Genomic DNA, 15,973 nt, shown 5'->3' with positions numbered 1-15,973 from the left:
TGTTTGAATTCCCATTTTGCTTTACTTGAGGGATTTAACCTGTATCTTTTTCAGGGGCAGGAGAGACAGAGCTCCAGGAAAATGGGTGAAGTCTCTTCCTTGTTTTCTCTATGGTAGCAAGATCATTGGCCCAAAGGCTCTGGTTGCCTAACCCTGCAGGTAATCCATTTGGAGATGCCTGTGGTAGACCCCCAGCTTGCCACCCTGGCCTCCTGCAGGTTTTCTGCCACCCTGGCCTCCTGCAGGTTTTCTCCCACTCCAGCAGCGCATCTCCTGCAGCAGCCGCGCGATTCCTCCCCTGCAGCCTGCGTGGCAGAAGCTGCTCGCGAGCCTCTGTGGGAGTTACCGCTACGTTTGTGAAGAACAAGATTTGAAGCAGAAATGTGGCTCAGAATAGCTCTGTCTTACTCCCATTCCCTGGAAACACGACTCCAACAAGGTGTCTGCGAGGCACTGAGGGTATGAAAGCGTATTGCAGAGCGAGCAAGCTCGTATCATCAAACACAGCCAGCCAGTACAAAAATTTCAGCCATGTAGTGTGGCGCTGATTTAAAGTGGTCTGCAATGCAATAAAAGGTGAATCTTCCTTCAGAATTATAGGAAATAATTTTTTTCCCCCTCTGGGCAGGCTTTGAGAACTGCTGAATTTATTCTTGTATTTCTTCCCAGTCGTTTTGGATGTGACTGAAACTGGCTGCTCTCAGAGTTGGACTCCAGCTGAATGAGAGGGTTTTCCTCCAGCCTGTGCCTGACCTTGGGTTATAGGCACTTCAGAAAGAAAAGGCAGGGCTGCACAAACCTGCTTCATGTCTCAGTCATGCTGGCCCCACGAATACAACCTGGGATGGGTTTCCATCCGGGTAGGCTGGTTTGCAGCCCAGCTCATCCTGGAAGACACGATAGGAGTGCGTTGAAGAAAAAAAAAAGCTTAAAAAAATAATTGCTGTTGCATTCATTCCCAGAGTCGAAGGGAAAGTTGGAGGGAGGCATGCAGGAAGCAGTAGAAATGCATTATGCATTTATTTTAAAGTAGTAATACATGAGAGTGGTTTTAAACCATATTTATTATCTGGGATGTTTGTGCATTTATGCTGAACGTGGGATAACAGAGTATATAAGGATATATAATATTAGTGAAGAAGAAAATGACTGGTATAGTACTTTCTCCTCTCAGTTCCTTCTCCACTAATGCCCTTACACCTTTCTTTTTCAGGCTTTTTGTAGCATCCTAAACAGAAGGATATTGAAGGGAGCTGATTCTGCTTTGATCCTTATGCTTGTTGTCAAAGCGCTTGGGATTGAAGAGACTGTTGGCTACAATTGACTGTGACAATTAGGAGATGATCAGAGCCCTAGAGTGGAGCACTTAAAGGGTAATTTACATGTCAGTTTGTCGAATAAAAAAAAGATATTCAGCTAAGATTTTTTTTTCCCCTTAGAGCCTTGTAAACTGCAATTTGTGCTATAGTAAGAAAAACCTGGCAGAGGAGTTAGGATAGCCATTTCCATTTGAAAAGAGGCAATCATAAGGCCACTGCTGAGCCTATTGTCCACTAAAAATGCTGATTTGCAGTCAGGGAGTGAAAGAGTGGAGCCATCACTAAATAGAACCTCGTGCAAGGTAACTCCCCCTTGGTGGCTTTCTAATGTTGGCTGAAGGTTTTATATACCTTAAATCCCGCATTTACTATCATTATAACATTGTTATTGATCATGAATGTCCTTTATCATAACAAAAAAAATGAAGGTATTGAGGGGGAGGAACAGGAGCGACCAGGCAGTGGATAGGCTCTCACCAGCTATCTATTGTATCACATCTTTCTTGTTCCCTCGCCTTTTGTGTGCCATCACAATTTTCTTCTTGTCACCCTTTGCACTTTGCCATTCAGGCACCTTCCATAACACTTTTTCTCATAGGTTTTTTTTTCCCATACCTATTTACACTTCATTTTTAGACTCACTCCCAGGAGATTTTTAGCATTTTCCACGTTTAACCTGCTGGGAAAGGAAAAGAGAGAGGGAGGTGACAGTAGCTGTTCAGAGTTTGCCTTTCTGTGTGATTAGGCTGCAATAGAGACTGTAACACAGACTGGAGACATACAGGTCGGAGAGAGGACTGAAGTTAAGGCAGCTGATGATTAAACAAACTTGTTTGTGATAAGTCCCTTTTTCTTGTGTGATAGCTCTGATGAACCTCGAGTTGCTTTGACTGTAGAGTTATATGAACTTATAAAAATATCAAAACCCAACACCTCCCTCATTATTCTGGTTGGTGTGAGCTGTAGCATATGTGATATTCCTCACGGTTTAAGGAAGAGATATTAGTGGGTACATATAGTGTTTGTATATGCAAATAAGTGCATTTATTTTGAGGTTGCATCGTAGGCTTTTCTTCCAGAGATTGGATTGGCTCCCTTTTTACTCTCATCTCCTTAAAAGAAGAAATAGTCATCTGTTCCAGTTCAGGAACCAGAATGAAACACTTTGCTTTGTCACAATTACCAAGTAGCCTTTGCTGCTCAGATGTGCATTGCCTAAACCCCCCAGGGGTTACTTTTCTGGGGAAGTTTTGCAGCTTCCAGTAAAAGTCACACATATAGATCACAGCTCTGATTCGGATCCCTGGTCAAACACCACTGATTTGAACAAATTTAGCATTTCTTTTCATGCCAGTTGGATATAAGTATCAGGACCTGTTTGTCCATAGGGTCCCCAAACTGGCCTTTCTTTACTCATAAACCTTATGTCCTCAAGCTTTTTGTATGTTGAACCCCTGACAATGAGATTTTTGCCTCTAAAATTGTACTGGAAGTATGTTTTTTCCTGACTTTTGCATGGGGTGAAGAAACATTCAAAATATTTCTGAACTTTGCAGTTACTCTTCAAGGTAAGGTTAAAATTAAAGAAAATCTTTTATTGAAAGGCTTTTCTTCTTTAGGAGAATTATGGTGTTGTCACTCTCTCCAGGATGCTATAAATGGAAGATGGTGGCTTTTGCCCTGTCTCATTGCACTAAACTTGCTGAACATCACAATATTTGTATGTGTTTATCTCTGTAACCAATGCAAAGAGCAAACAGGGATGAATAAAATATGAGGAGTAAACAGTGTGACAGGGCAGGTCTGGAATGAATTTGGCCTCATATGTGTCTGCACAACTGAGGCAGTGGTGAATCTGTATTAAAAATAAATAAAATATTTGCTGTACCAGGAGGTCCTCATCTCCCAGGTAATGGCTAAATGATGAGTAGGTGAGCCATCATCACATTGATTTAAGCATTTTTTCCCAACCAGTCAAAATTAACTTTGATTTGTTTTTACCTTCCTTTTGCAGGTTTGCATTTAAAGCACTCTCAGAGCACTAATTGTATAAAATTCTAGTAACTGAGAAACCTCTTGCTGGAAAATTAATGGGTGAATGCATGAATCATTCTGGGTTTCCCATACTTTACCATAAAGTTAATTTTTTGAAACAAGCAGGAAGAAGACAGTTTTACTCAATGACCATTAATTTTGAAAAACCTGCATTTTCAGGCTGTAGGATAAAAAAAAAAAAATTCCTAAGACTTTTGGAATGTAAAATTTGTTCGAATTTAACTGAGGTGTGCTTCTTTTGGGTCAAACTACCATTCTTGTTAATGAATATAATTTTTAAACAAATTAATTTATGCATTGATCATAATGCCAATATATTATATATATTATAATGGCCTGAGAAGAGCCTTTCTTGCTCAAACATACATAAAGGGCAAAAGTCTACATATTCTCAGTAAAAATATACTTCCTTATGCACCCCTGGGTTATATAGATTTAGAACTAATTCAGGTTTTAAGTTCATGAGAGTAAATCACAGTGGTGTAACTGCTCTATATAGGTGAGAAATTCTATTTATGGTAAGGCGTTGTACAACTTGACTTCTGCAGGTTGGAAACAGTTAAAGATCATGACAAATTATGTGTAGTGAAATACTCTGACCCCCATTCAGTACCTATTTTCTCATTCAGTCTGAAATATATCCCTTTATTGCTTTGTGAATTAATAATATGATGTTGGACAACTACAGATGACTTCTTGTTAATTAGAATTTCAGATGCGTGCTATGATGCATCAGAACTTTCTCTATTTTCTGCTAATAGGACACACCGAGTGAATAGCAAAATGTTTCTCAGGAGCAGGGAAGGAAAACGATCTCTTGATCTAAATAAGATGTTGCCCTGAGGAAAGGCACCTAAATTCTCAATTCCTGGCTTTCAGGAAAGTCTTTCAAAATTGTGGCACTTCTCAAATTTGGAATATTGAGCAAGTGTTGAACTAAAGACCTGTGATGGGAAAAATCTGGTCTCTGTGGTGATAGGGAGAACATACTGACTGTATGGCTTACATAAATTTGTAGTCTTTCCTAATTGGCTGTTTTATTTAATCAGGCCAGATCTTCAAGTGCTGAAAAATAAATATAACTTTGCTATTAACCATGGGGCAGCTGAAGCTCCACAAATTTTATTTTTATCAGATGAATATTAGAGACAATAAGAATACACTTTGAATACATTTCTGATAGTAAGATGGCTCTTGGGGACCAACCTCACTGCTCTGGGTGTCTCATCCTAAGTGAATTTCAGTATTTAGCTGGTGCACATCCTGATTCACCTATAGCCTTAAAAAACCTAGCCCTAATATTGGTTGTATGTTTCAGGCTTCACTGTATAACAAATAATTTAAAAACTAAAACTGAGAATTGAATTTTTTGGTATCTTGTCTCCTTTTTTTTTTTTCATTTTTAATTCTAACCTTAGCCTTACTGCATAGTCACGTAAGAGTCTATTCCAACTAACTTTTCAGAAACCGTGGGGGGAGGGGGGGAGGAAATAAAAATAAATAAATCATACTGGTGCAAGTTGTTTTTCAAGATTTTCTCCCAAAATGTGAAGGCCAAATTTACTGTCAATGGAAATGAAATTCTGTTGAGGCAAACAGCTGAGCTCATGTCTGCCCACTATCAGACCAACTGAAGCCAAATTATGAATTCGATGAGTTTTTGCTTTCTTATATAAGAGTGCCCTTGCAGTGAGTTGACTAAGTTGTCTCTAATACCAAATAGACTCATGTTCAAAAGCTGCACGAGGGAAGGTGACAGAATTATTCCAAGTGATATTTTGTCCTGTGATGTTGGAGGTAGTGTTGGTATCCACCAGCTCAACCCTCTCTCCGTGGCGTCAGCTCTGGCTCCATGCATGGCTGGAAGGGTAACGTGTTACCTTCCACTGACTTCTATCAGTTGGAAATCATGATGAATTTATAGCAACTGGACTGTCTGTTCCTTTCCCAAGTAAAAAAGATGGCATATTAAAGGGCTTCCAAAGCACAAACGTATTTCTTGTTGGCTATCAACAGGAAATGAAAATTTGCACTTTTATCTGAGACACAATGGACATGCCTTACTCTGTGCTAGAAAGGAAAATCGTGCAAACAACTCAGAAATGTATATAGTTTGTGAAGTTTTATAAGGCTGGTGGTATTTAAGAATAATCTCTTATAACTTTTATCCCTGGACAATTAACATGTTCCTCTTTTTGCTGTTGGATGTACAAACACTGGGCAAAATGACATGGCAGGGCGGGCCGAAGCAAAATCTGGGGGAAGGCTTCATTAGATACACCTCTCACTGAGCTTGCAATGCAAGGAAGCATCACTTGCTGGAGTTTGCTTTACCTTTTTGCTAAATCCTTTAGGGGAAGGATCATATGCCCAGAAAATAGAATTTTGAAGAACAGGGCTGAAGGAATGTGATAGATATATTGTACGTGGGATCACTGACAGGTCACAGGTACTTTCCAGTACTCAAAGGGCTACAGGAGAGCTGCAGAGGGACTTTGAATGAGGTTATGGAGTGACAGGACAAGGGGGAATGGCTTCAGACTGAAGCTCTGTGGTATCACTTCAGGACATCAGATAGGACAGTGTGGTGCAAAGTGTAACTGAACCTCTCTCTAGCAACACGCAGAGAGGAAGGTGTTAAAATTCAATGGTTTGTGTGTCTTATCTTACTAAATAACGTCTTACTTGTACAAATTTCTCATGAAAGCTGTAGCTTGACTTCACAGATAAGTCCATTTTCATTCTATTCAAAATGCCAGTGAGTTTCTAAAGCCACCAAGACAAAACCATGGGCTTCGGGCTGGATGAATGCCAGAAAAAGGGCCAAGAAGCCCTTCAGGTACTTCTGTAAAAATCCAGCTGTTGGGTCTCAGTGGACAAATGCTGACCCCATGCAGTTGTGGAAGTTGGATGCTCTAACCCCATGCTGTGGCAAATTCCAAGCGTGTGAGAAGAGGACAGAAATCTCAAATTTGCGATGTTTTAAAAAAGCCCGAGGCTGATGAGAAAATTAGCTTTGACATTCTGAATTCATGCTGGAAAGTGTAAGGGAAAATGGGCTGATTATTATTAATAATCAGTAGCAGAAGTCAAATGTCTGAAGGACTATTTGAACTGCAATGATACCCTCTTGAAAGTTTGAAATGAACTCTTCATGTAAAGTTTAAAACTCAGGGTGTTTGTTCATGTGCATTTCTTTAATGTCTGATTAGGGGAAAGTGTAGAACAGATGTTTTTCCCTGTTGTCATAGATAGATAACTTTTGTCTCTTTCTTTAAAATGTAAAATATGCATCACAGTTTGGAAAACATTCACAAACGATTACTTCATACTGTGAGCTGGAGCTGCCTTCCAGAGGGATACATTATAGTCTGGTCAGATGCAATTGCCTGCAACTACTATTTCCTTTTTAAAAAAGTTTTGCCATCTTGATAAACTTTCATTAACAACTCAGCCCAACTTGGGATTTATAAGCCAGGAATTTCTCCTTTAAGGAGATATAGAGACAGATACTGAAATAATTTTAAAATGGTAGTTTTCTATAGGAGATGATGAAAGTGCATTTGCTTACAATTATTCCCTACTTCATTCCAGCAACATTCCAACTATAATTTTAATTCTTCTGTAGAGAAAATATTTTGACAGTATAGAAATGATGTTTGAAACTTGTCTTTTCTTCCCTTTTCCTCTCACACTGTTGTTTTTCAAGCCTGATGTGTCTTTATTTTTTTTCAATATTGGTTAAAAAGTCCCTTTCTCAAGTGAGAGATGAGCAAAATGAGCCCAGAGGCAGGGAATCAGTGCAGCCCTCTCCCAGGTGGGAATAGACACTCCCTTGTATTCCCTTCCTTTGCCACCATTTTGTTCCAGCCCTGAAAAGCAGCAAATGGTGGTTATTGTTTCTTTGCAGGGTATGGTTTTGTACTGGATCCATGTGCAAAGTGTAAACATGTCATCAGTCCTCATTTGCTATATCCAAAAACATTCCCCATGTCCATATTTGATTTTCAAGTGCATCTGTGCACTGATTGAAACCCTCCCAACATGCTGCTACGCAAATGCAAACCCACACATTGCTGATTTGGAATCAAATGCTCTTATGCTTCCACACTTCCATTTCAAAGTTTGCCTCAGAGTTGCAGTATGTGCCCTTTTAACACATTTTTTCCCCCCTCTCACAAAGAGATCCCTGTGTTCATCGCATGAGCCTGGTGCAGTCTTTTCCATTTTGTTCTTATTTATTCCTTGGAGCCTGCTTTTATTTTCACAGCTTATTTATCCTTTGTTTACAGCCCACATGTTCTCTTAACCAACAAAACCAATATTTAAACAAAGGAAGTAAAATGCTGAGTTATAATATAGGAATTTGCTATGGATAGAAAGTTGGATTGCAAATAGCAATGCATTTTGCCATTAATGTGCTGCTTCAAAAAGGAGAGAGAAAAAGCTTATTGAGTTGCAAATTTTCTGAAAAAGATGAATCTCTTATAAACTATGATGGAACATTTTCCTTTTAACACCCATCAGACTCCTCGTCCCAAAAAAAAGGAAGGGGGGGGGGGGGGGAAAGAAGAGTGCCAAAATGTGTAATTTTAAACCAAGTTGTGTTGCACCTAATTATTTTTTTCATCCCTCCCAATATAGGAGAGTTACCTTAACTGCAAAGCTCTGTAGTACCCTTTGCCTGTCATTTTTAATCAGGTTGTTTTAGGTAATTTTTGTTATGCCCCTCATTACTGAATTGTTTATCAATAGGTGCACCAAGTGTCACTAGCTTTTCTCATCAAGCCAGGTCTGACAAAGAGCTGCAGTGCATGGGAAAGAGGCAGCTAGGTGAAACTAATGCCATAGATGTTTGATTCATTAGGAGCTTATTGTTAACGGGGATGTCTGATTGTAAAGGCTCAGTCAAGCAAAAGAGTGCAGAGTAATCAGTCGGATTTATAGTTTGCAGGGCTCAAAAAAAAAAAAAAGAAAAAAAAAAAGAGAAAAAAAAATCAACATAAACCTTTGGATATAGCAGAAACAGAAAAATCCCCTTTGGGCAGCCCTAACCTGAGACCAGCCAAATAAGGTCATGCTACATGAAGGTTGCCTGTTAGGTGATGGGAGATATAGGAGGATTACAGCCATATGGCATGGCCTATCATACCTTCTGACTTAAGATAACAAAGCCAAGCTTTGTGCTTAGCTGTTTTTGACTGACATCATCAATTTTATTTTATGTTGGTCACCTCCGGTAACAGGAAAAAATGGCCTAGGGTTGATAACACATGCCTGGTTTTTTTAGTATTAAGATGCCTTACAGCCAGTTTTGCGCTGTAAAAAATTTCAAAGAATTAGTAGCTTGTTCTTCTATCAACCATCCTCCAGCAACTGTCAGCTCCCCCCTCCCTTGTTTTCAGTTTGTACCTTGCAAATGAGAGACAGCCTTATTCAGAACCAGATGTAAGGCTCCTAGAGAATGAGCGTAAGCTGTTGTACTTTAAGCCTAATGGGAAGTTTTATATGCAAGGGCCTTGAACTGATTAGTATAATTCCCTCTTTAATACAGCTGTCCCTCCAGATTAAGGTAAACCAAATGTTGCAATCAGAGATTAGTGTACCTTGCCAGTTATTAACATCCCCGGTTGCTCGCCGAGCACGTCAGGCACTAATGCTGTGTATTTATTTGCCACTTCCATGCTGTAACTTGAACTTCTGCACCTGTCCAGGCATTCCAGGGAAGAGAGGGGTATTATTGGGAAGCAAAAGTTTTATACCTGTTCCACCTGTTTGGTTTTGTCACCGCCTGAGTTTTTCTTTTTTTCCTGCCAAGATTGCCAGGTGGTTTAATCCGTTCCTCTGCCGGGTTTATGAAGAAAGACTTTGTCTGCTGAATTGCATTTGTTGCCCCTCATCTGCTTTCCCTGTATGAATGTGTGCTACTCACCTAAACAGCCTCTTTATTTATTTATTTACTTACTTTCTTTGCCTTCCCCTGGCTTTTTAATTTTTTTTTTTTTTTAATTTTTTTAATTTTTATTTTTTACAGAGGCTGTCTGGGGCTGCTCTTTGTGTTCCGAGGATGCGGCTCCGGGCGGGGAGAGGCAGCACCCGCTCCCGCTGTGCTCGCATCAGCCCGCAGTGCCTCTTGCCCAAGGTGGGTCACGCAGTTGTCTTCTTGCATTTGGCAGGATATCCTGTCCACCAGCAACACAGATGTCAAGGGGGACAATGTCCGGGTTATCGAGGCAAGATCTTTGCCTCCCCCCCTACCTGATCAGATTTTCTAGATAAATGTACACCGTAAACAGACTTAAAAAGCTTAGTGGGGTTGAGAGTGTCTTGTGCAGCACGGAGAAAATCTATAAAGTTAGGCCGTGCTAAATAACTGCTACTCAAATGCATTTAATTACTTTAGAAGACTGTTAATTTACCTACAAACATGAGAATCCTGGACAGGAAAAAAAGAGCTACACAAGACACAGAGGAAGATGCTGCTTAATTGAGGTTTATTTCTTTTACACAAGCAATTAATTAACCCTACAGTTTAAAAATTCATATCAGAAAGAAAGAGTTTGCCTTTTCTAAACCAAAGATTGAGACAACCCCAGCAACAAAATGCCCCTGCTTCGAAATACCTGTCCCCAGACCCTCTCAAGCACAGGGAGTGCAGGGCTGAATACCAGCTGTAGTTTTTGGAATATTATTGCTTCCTAGAAAAGCCCCTGCTAGGACACTTAAAAAAAAATTTGAATATATTCCTTATTAAATAGATAATTGACATAAGGTCAGAAAGGACCGTTTTAGCACAGTCTCCCTAATACCAAAGTTTACCGCCGGCTGCACACTGCCTGCACGTTATGGCTTAATTGCAGATTTTTTGAAAAGACAAAAATATGTTCATATCTGAGGAATTATGTCTTGCAGCCTACTAAATATGCTAATGCAGTACTAAGCAGGGATAAAGTTCTTGCCATACCACCCAACAGTTGCGTGGGACACGCTGCCAAGTTATTGTTAATTGTAAAGCGCATGCAGGCTTTGCAATCCATCTTAATTGTCATACTTACTCCAGGTTTGGTGATAAGGCTAGATGGGCTGTTTTAAAGTGACAATGTTGACAAGGGGAAAGGGTGTGGGCTCGGGCTTGCAGTTCTGGAGGGGTTACGCGCTCTGACCTGCCGTAGGTTGATATGGACAGTCTGCAAGGGGATTTTAGTTGTCATGGGGTCCCCAGGCAGTTGAATAGAGTGACTGTCTGTCCTGCTTTTTCCTGTTAGGATCCTGACACGTGGAGCATTGATGAACTCAGCATAACGTTGAATAGGAGCTTTTTGGCAGCTGAGACACAAGGGCTAAGCTGCAGGTCAGAGATAACACTAGTGCAGATCTCCTCATGCACACAGTTAGTAGCATGCTTTCTTCCCTCCTGAGTGCAGGAAATAGCTCATGTTAAATACGTTCACTTTTCAGTTTTCCTTTCTTCTAAAACGCAGCTTGACAGATTGGGCTTTTTGGCTTCCCCCCCCCCCTCCTTATTTTATTTTTTTTTTCCACCACCTCTGCTTTCTACCTCAGAAATACTCCTCAGGAAGCAGGAGTTAATCTTGCTGAGGAAACGATAAGGTGATACTTGATTTTTCAGGGGAAAGCAGAAGGATATGACTGCCCGGTAAATGCACAGAAATTTGCAGGGACGCCTTTTTTTAGGGCTTCCCTTTGCTTTTTCCTTTCTCCTCCTTAGAGCAGAGAATGGGCAGGTCTGGCTGGAGGTAGGCAAGGGGTTTAAATAGCATTGGGGGCAGGAAGGAAGTCCTGGGAAGGTACATCGATAAAAGCCGCTTCCCCGCACTTCTCTATCAGCTCCCTGGATCAGGTGAATCGGGTCGTTCCTTTCCCAACTTTGATGCATCCTGGCTGGCACAGAAATGTGTCTTTGAAGTCGTTTTATATTCGGCCAAGTTTTTTTACATGGTTCCCAAAGAAAGAGGGCGAGCATTGTCTCCGCTAAATGATGTCAGGGCCAGCATCCTGTGTACCGAGACAATGTTGAAGCCTCTATCTGCTCTTGGCATTGCTCTTGAGGCAGCCGGGGCTGTTTGAAGTGTTTGTGTCAGCAGGCCCTGAAGCTGATGGAGATTTGGGAAGGGAGATCACTCTTAAACTGCCCTTTGCCTGTGTGTGTACGCACGAGTGGTAGCCTGAGATCACCCAACTCATCGTGCAGCTGGGCACGAGTTTGATGGAGCCTAGAGCCAGAATCCTCCCCAGAGCAAGTGGAACTGTGCCTTTTTGTGTTGGGCTTTGAGGTGGAGCAGGACCTCTCCATGGGAAGAGCCTCACTGGTGATGGGGAACTCTCCTCCCAGCAAGGTGGTGCTCAGCAGGAGCAGGGCAGAGCCAGGATGAGACCCTATTGTGCAGGCCTGTCCGCATTAGCAGATTCCTGTGCCTGTGTTTAGACTTTCCAGGACTTAATTGGGCCTCTGCAGCGAACGTTTGCAGCCCAGGGGCCAAGGCTATTGTTTGTTCCTGTGGCTATCACCAAGAGCCATGCAGACAGGGAGAAGTATAGACATAAATGCTGCCTTTGTGGCACTCTGGATGCTCCTTTTGCTATCCTGAATAATTTCATGCTTGCTCTTGGGTGACTGCAGCAGCTTTTCCAGTAGATGCACTTTTTTCACTTTCTTGGAGAGGTGGGAACTGGAAAAAGGATGGCAGAACCTGTTTGCATGAAATGGCCTTGTGGGATATGGCTGTTCCATGTTTTCTGCTTTCTGTGTAAGCAGAGAGTCTGGGGCCACAGCCAGTGCCACTCAGAGCTTGGGGAACACTTCCCAGATGCCACTGTGGGTTTTTTCCTGGGAAAGCAGAGAAGGAAGATCTGCACATTTTTTTTGCTAAGCTGTGAATTCATGATAAAATTTATAGGATGAGATCTATGACTCTGCTAATACTTCCACACAGCAGTTTGGCCTTTTCATTCCAGAGAGGGTTGGACAGGAGCTAAGAAGATCTGTCTTTTGTTTCCAACTCTTCTACAACTTCCTGTATGACCTTGGGCAAGTTGCTTAATCAAGCTGTCTCAGCTTTCCTTTGTAGTAATGTTGCTTGCAGATGCTAGAAGAGTTGTGAATACACAAGGCTGATTTGGTGGGTGACATTCAGGTACTAATTTGACACCTTGCAGAGAAAAAGCTGTCCTGTGAAGTAAGAAAACAGAAGTCTCATTATCTCACCTTGGCTTCAAATGCAGGATTCAATGAAACACCAACAGGAGCAAGATGCTGGATAGTCTGAGTCGGGGTTAGTTGCAGGTAGTGCCAACCCTGGGCATAAATTTTGCTCTCAAAAGGAATGGGAGAAACCATGGAAAGTTATCTAAATGAGGTCAGAGACATGTGTAGTGACAGCATATGAGAAATATAGGACCTGAAGATGACAGAGATATCAGGGATACAGGTATGACACAGGTAAGAATGTTGGGGTTGTTCAGCCTGAAGAAGGCTCTGGGGAGACCTTAGAGGCTCCTGCAGTGCCTTAAGGGGCTTCAGCAGAGCTGGAGAGGGACTTAGGACAAGGGCCTGGAGTGACAGGACAAGGCGAATGGCTCCAAACTGCCAGAGAGCAGGTTTAGATGGGATACTGGGGAGAAGTTCTTCCATGTGAGGATGGTGAGGCCCTGGCACAGGGTGCCCAGAGGAGCTGTGACTGGCCCTGGATCCCTGGAGTGTCCAAGGTTGGACAGGGCTTGGAGCAGCCTGGGGTAGTGGAAGGTGTCCCTGCCCATGGAGAGGTCTTAGGAATGAGATGGTCTTTAAGGTCTCATCCAATTCAAGTCATTCTATGATCCCATGAATTTCCCTGTAGGAACAGACCTCTTGCTGGCCTTGCATGCAGAGCTGATGGAAGCCTGTGTTCTACATCCCCTAGGGAAAAGAGAGCTTGTCATAGGAGTGCAGCCCAATACAGTTCAATGCTAAGCTGTAATACAGTGACAGGAGCAGATGACTCTTGGTTTGGGGGGGCTGAGTAATTTTCTTAGAAGTGCTGGAATGTGCACATACAGAAACTAAAATGTGTGTGAGCTACAGAAAGCTCACACTGCCTTCATTAAAGCCATGGACATCTGAGTGCCTGGAGATCTGATAGGACTTGTTTTCTTAAAGTGGTAAAAGTATATTATTAATATACTAGAAGCTTGATCACAGCCTGGTTTATAGGGAGTGGTAATATCTTTATTAAGCCAACTGATATAGTTGGAGGGGGAAAAAACAGACAAGGCCTCTACAGGGCTCTTTACTGTAATTAAAATAGGCTGCTTATATCTAGTTAAATAATATGTAAACTCTTAAGGCCAAATGCTGCAGCTAGTTACTATTAGTGAGAAACTGTAAACTACAAAATCCCAAACCAGGAAGTCCCATGGAGATAAAAAAATATCTAAAGAGCAGTCAGAAATGTGCCCTATATTATTGATGCTTCAAGCGGTATTAAGTTGTGAGGGGCTGGAATGTAAACAGAGTTACAGATGTCTGATGCCGTAGGTTGAATTAGGGAAGCAGGAAATGCACTCCTTCACTTGGGATGTTTGGAAAAAACACCTTCTGCTTGGCTTTATCTGAAACAGTTAAAGGTTTGTTTAACCTGCAAAATAATTTGGAGGAGAATACACCAGGCAAAGTTGTTTCTTCTATTTATAGTGCCAAAAATAGGAGCTGTGCAAACCAGCAGAACATGGTCCCAGTTCACAGAGAGCTACGTTTTAGAAATGACCTAAAGAGTGAGGGTCACAGTAAGGGTAGGCTGTATCACAATGGAAAAAACTACAGCTGTGCACACACATGGCAAGCCTGATCTTAGAGAGACAAATATCGTATGTGTCTTTGTAATGTAAAGCTAATGATTATTTTCCTCCCTCGGGCTGAAGCGCAAAGGATCAGTTTTGTTTCTTAGAAGAGGGTGGGAGAACAGTCTCTATAAACCGCTCTGGTAATCCTGATACTTTATTTCCCAACCTTGAAAGCCTACAGCCTTATCTTATCTCCCTATGGTTGTTGTTACCCCTGCCAAACTCTGCTGACGGGCTGCTAACATCGTTAGGTTTGCTCCTGATTTGAGTAGGTTTAGCAGAGAGCAGACATTGCCTGTTGTTGTAGTTCTGGTACAGGACCTGCTCCTCTGAAATCTACCCCAAAGAGAGCAACCTGTTGCTTTGAAGGAGTGGTTTTACTTTTTGTTGTTGTTGTTGTTTGAGGTAGCATTTAAAAAGCTCAGAACCCACCTCTGTGGGTCCAGGTGGAGGAGAAGTGAATTGTGGTGGTGCAGGATTTGAGCTCTGTGGGGACAGGGGCTCACAGGAGGCTGATGAGCAGGAGAGGCTGACATGTTCCTCAGAGGCAGAATTATCCTGAGGGCTGGAGCGGAGCTGCCTACAAGGACATGAATGACAGCACAAGGAGGAATGGCTTTAAAATGACGAAGGGCAGGTTTAGATTGGCTGTTAGGAAGAAATTCCTCCCTGTGAGGGTGAGGAGGCTCTGGCACAGGATGCCTCTGGATCCCTAGAAGTGTCCAAGGCCAGGTTGGATGGACCTTGGAGCACCCTGGGATGGTGGAAGGTGCCCCATGGCAAAGGGTGAAATGAATGATCTTTAAGGTCCCTTCCAACCCAAATCATTCCATGATTCTATGGATGATGCTCTGGGACACGATAACCTCCTGCTGCATTTATAATGAACCGTGGTTTGTGTTGGGGATTTCAGAGAATTTAAATTTCTCAGCTCCTGCAAGTTCCATGCTGGCAAATAGGACAGTTTGTTATAACAGACAGCCCTCACAAACCTGAAATAGTCGTTGTCCTTTTCATCGTCATTGGTGTTGGTAAACTCATATAAATGGGAAGTGCCATTTCCTTCACATTGTTTGAAGTGCATTTGTTCAAGAAATAACTGAATAACAGTTTTCCGTTTTTAAAGCAGGAGACTTTTTTCCCTAATGCCCTAACTCTAAATTGGTGTTCTGGATATCCTGATGAGCCCAGAATAGTAAGGCAGCCAGGCTAGAGTCCAGGTATTAAAGCATCCTAGGAGTTACTATTTCTCCTAATAATTAATTTTTAATTTATTTTTTATTAGAAGTTTTGACTATCATTTATTCCTTTCTTCGAGCTGAAATGATGAGTTAGGAGAAAAAAAGGGGTGTCAAGTATCTGTTTTGGAACTATTTTGTTTGGATGACACCTAGGTAACATCAGAGACACCTTTGCTGGCTGGGAGCTCTGAGGAAGAGCAGAATTACCGTGGCAACATGGGTTCCCTGAGTTTCCTTTTTGCATGTTCATTTGAATTAGTGATTTTAAAAGAAAAGACTTCATTTCTTCTGTGTCTGTAATATGCTTTCCTCATTTTTTCCTTTCATTCCTCATGTTTTGCTATTTCATAAGCCTGAGACAATAGTGGTGAGTTGACTGATGGTAAGGAAATAGGTGAGAGTGTGGAAGATCATTATAATTAAATCATCCAACATAAAACAAACAAAAAAAAGAAGAAAGAAAAAAAAAAGCATCGAATTTGTTTTTGTGAGCAGTGCTAGTTGCCTTGCCAGTCTGAA

The 15,973-nt window shown here is 41.7% G+C and overlaps 1 long non-coding RNA gene across 2 annotated transcripts in view; it reads left to right on the top strand.

The window, feature by feature from the left end:
- LOC146766866 (uncharacterized) overlaps positions 1-15,973 on the top strand; it is a 35,521-nt gene that overhangs the window by 15,003 nt on the left and 4,545 nt on the right. The window contains exons 2-3 of one of the 2 annotated variants that reach the window (XR_014956489.1): positions 55-8,946; positions 9,409-9,516. This is a non-coding gene — a long non-coding RNA (uncharacterized LOC146766866). Of the gene's footprint in view, positions 1-54; positions 8,947-9,408; positions 13,459-15,973 lie in introns of those variants that run through there. The other variant, XR_014956488.1, reaches the window with a different exon arrangement.

This window comes from Lonchura striata, chromosome 7, assembly GCF_050655825.1.
Source record: "Lonchura striata isolate lonStrDom1 chromosome 7, ASM5065582v1, whole genome shotgun sequence".
Taxonomy (NCBI): domain Eukaryota; kingdom Metazoa; phylum Chordata; class Aves; order Passeriformes; family Estrildidae; genus Lonchura; species Lonchura striata.
Note: the sequence above shows the minus strand (reverse complement) of the source record. Positions and strands in the feature narration are given on the sequence as shown.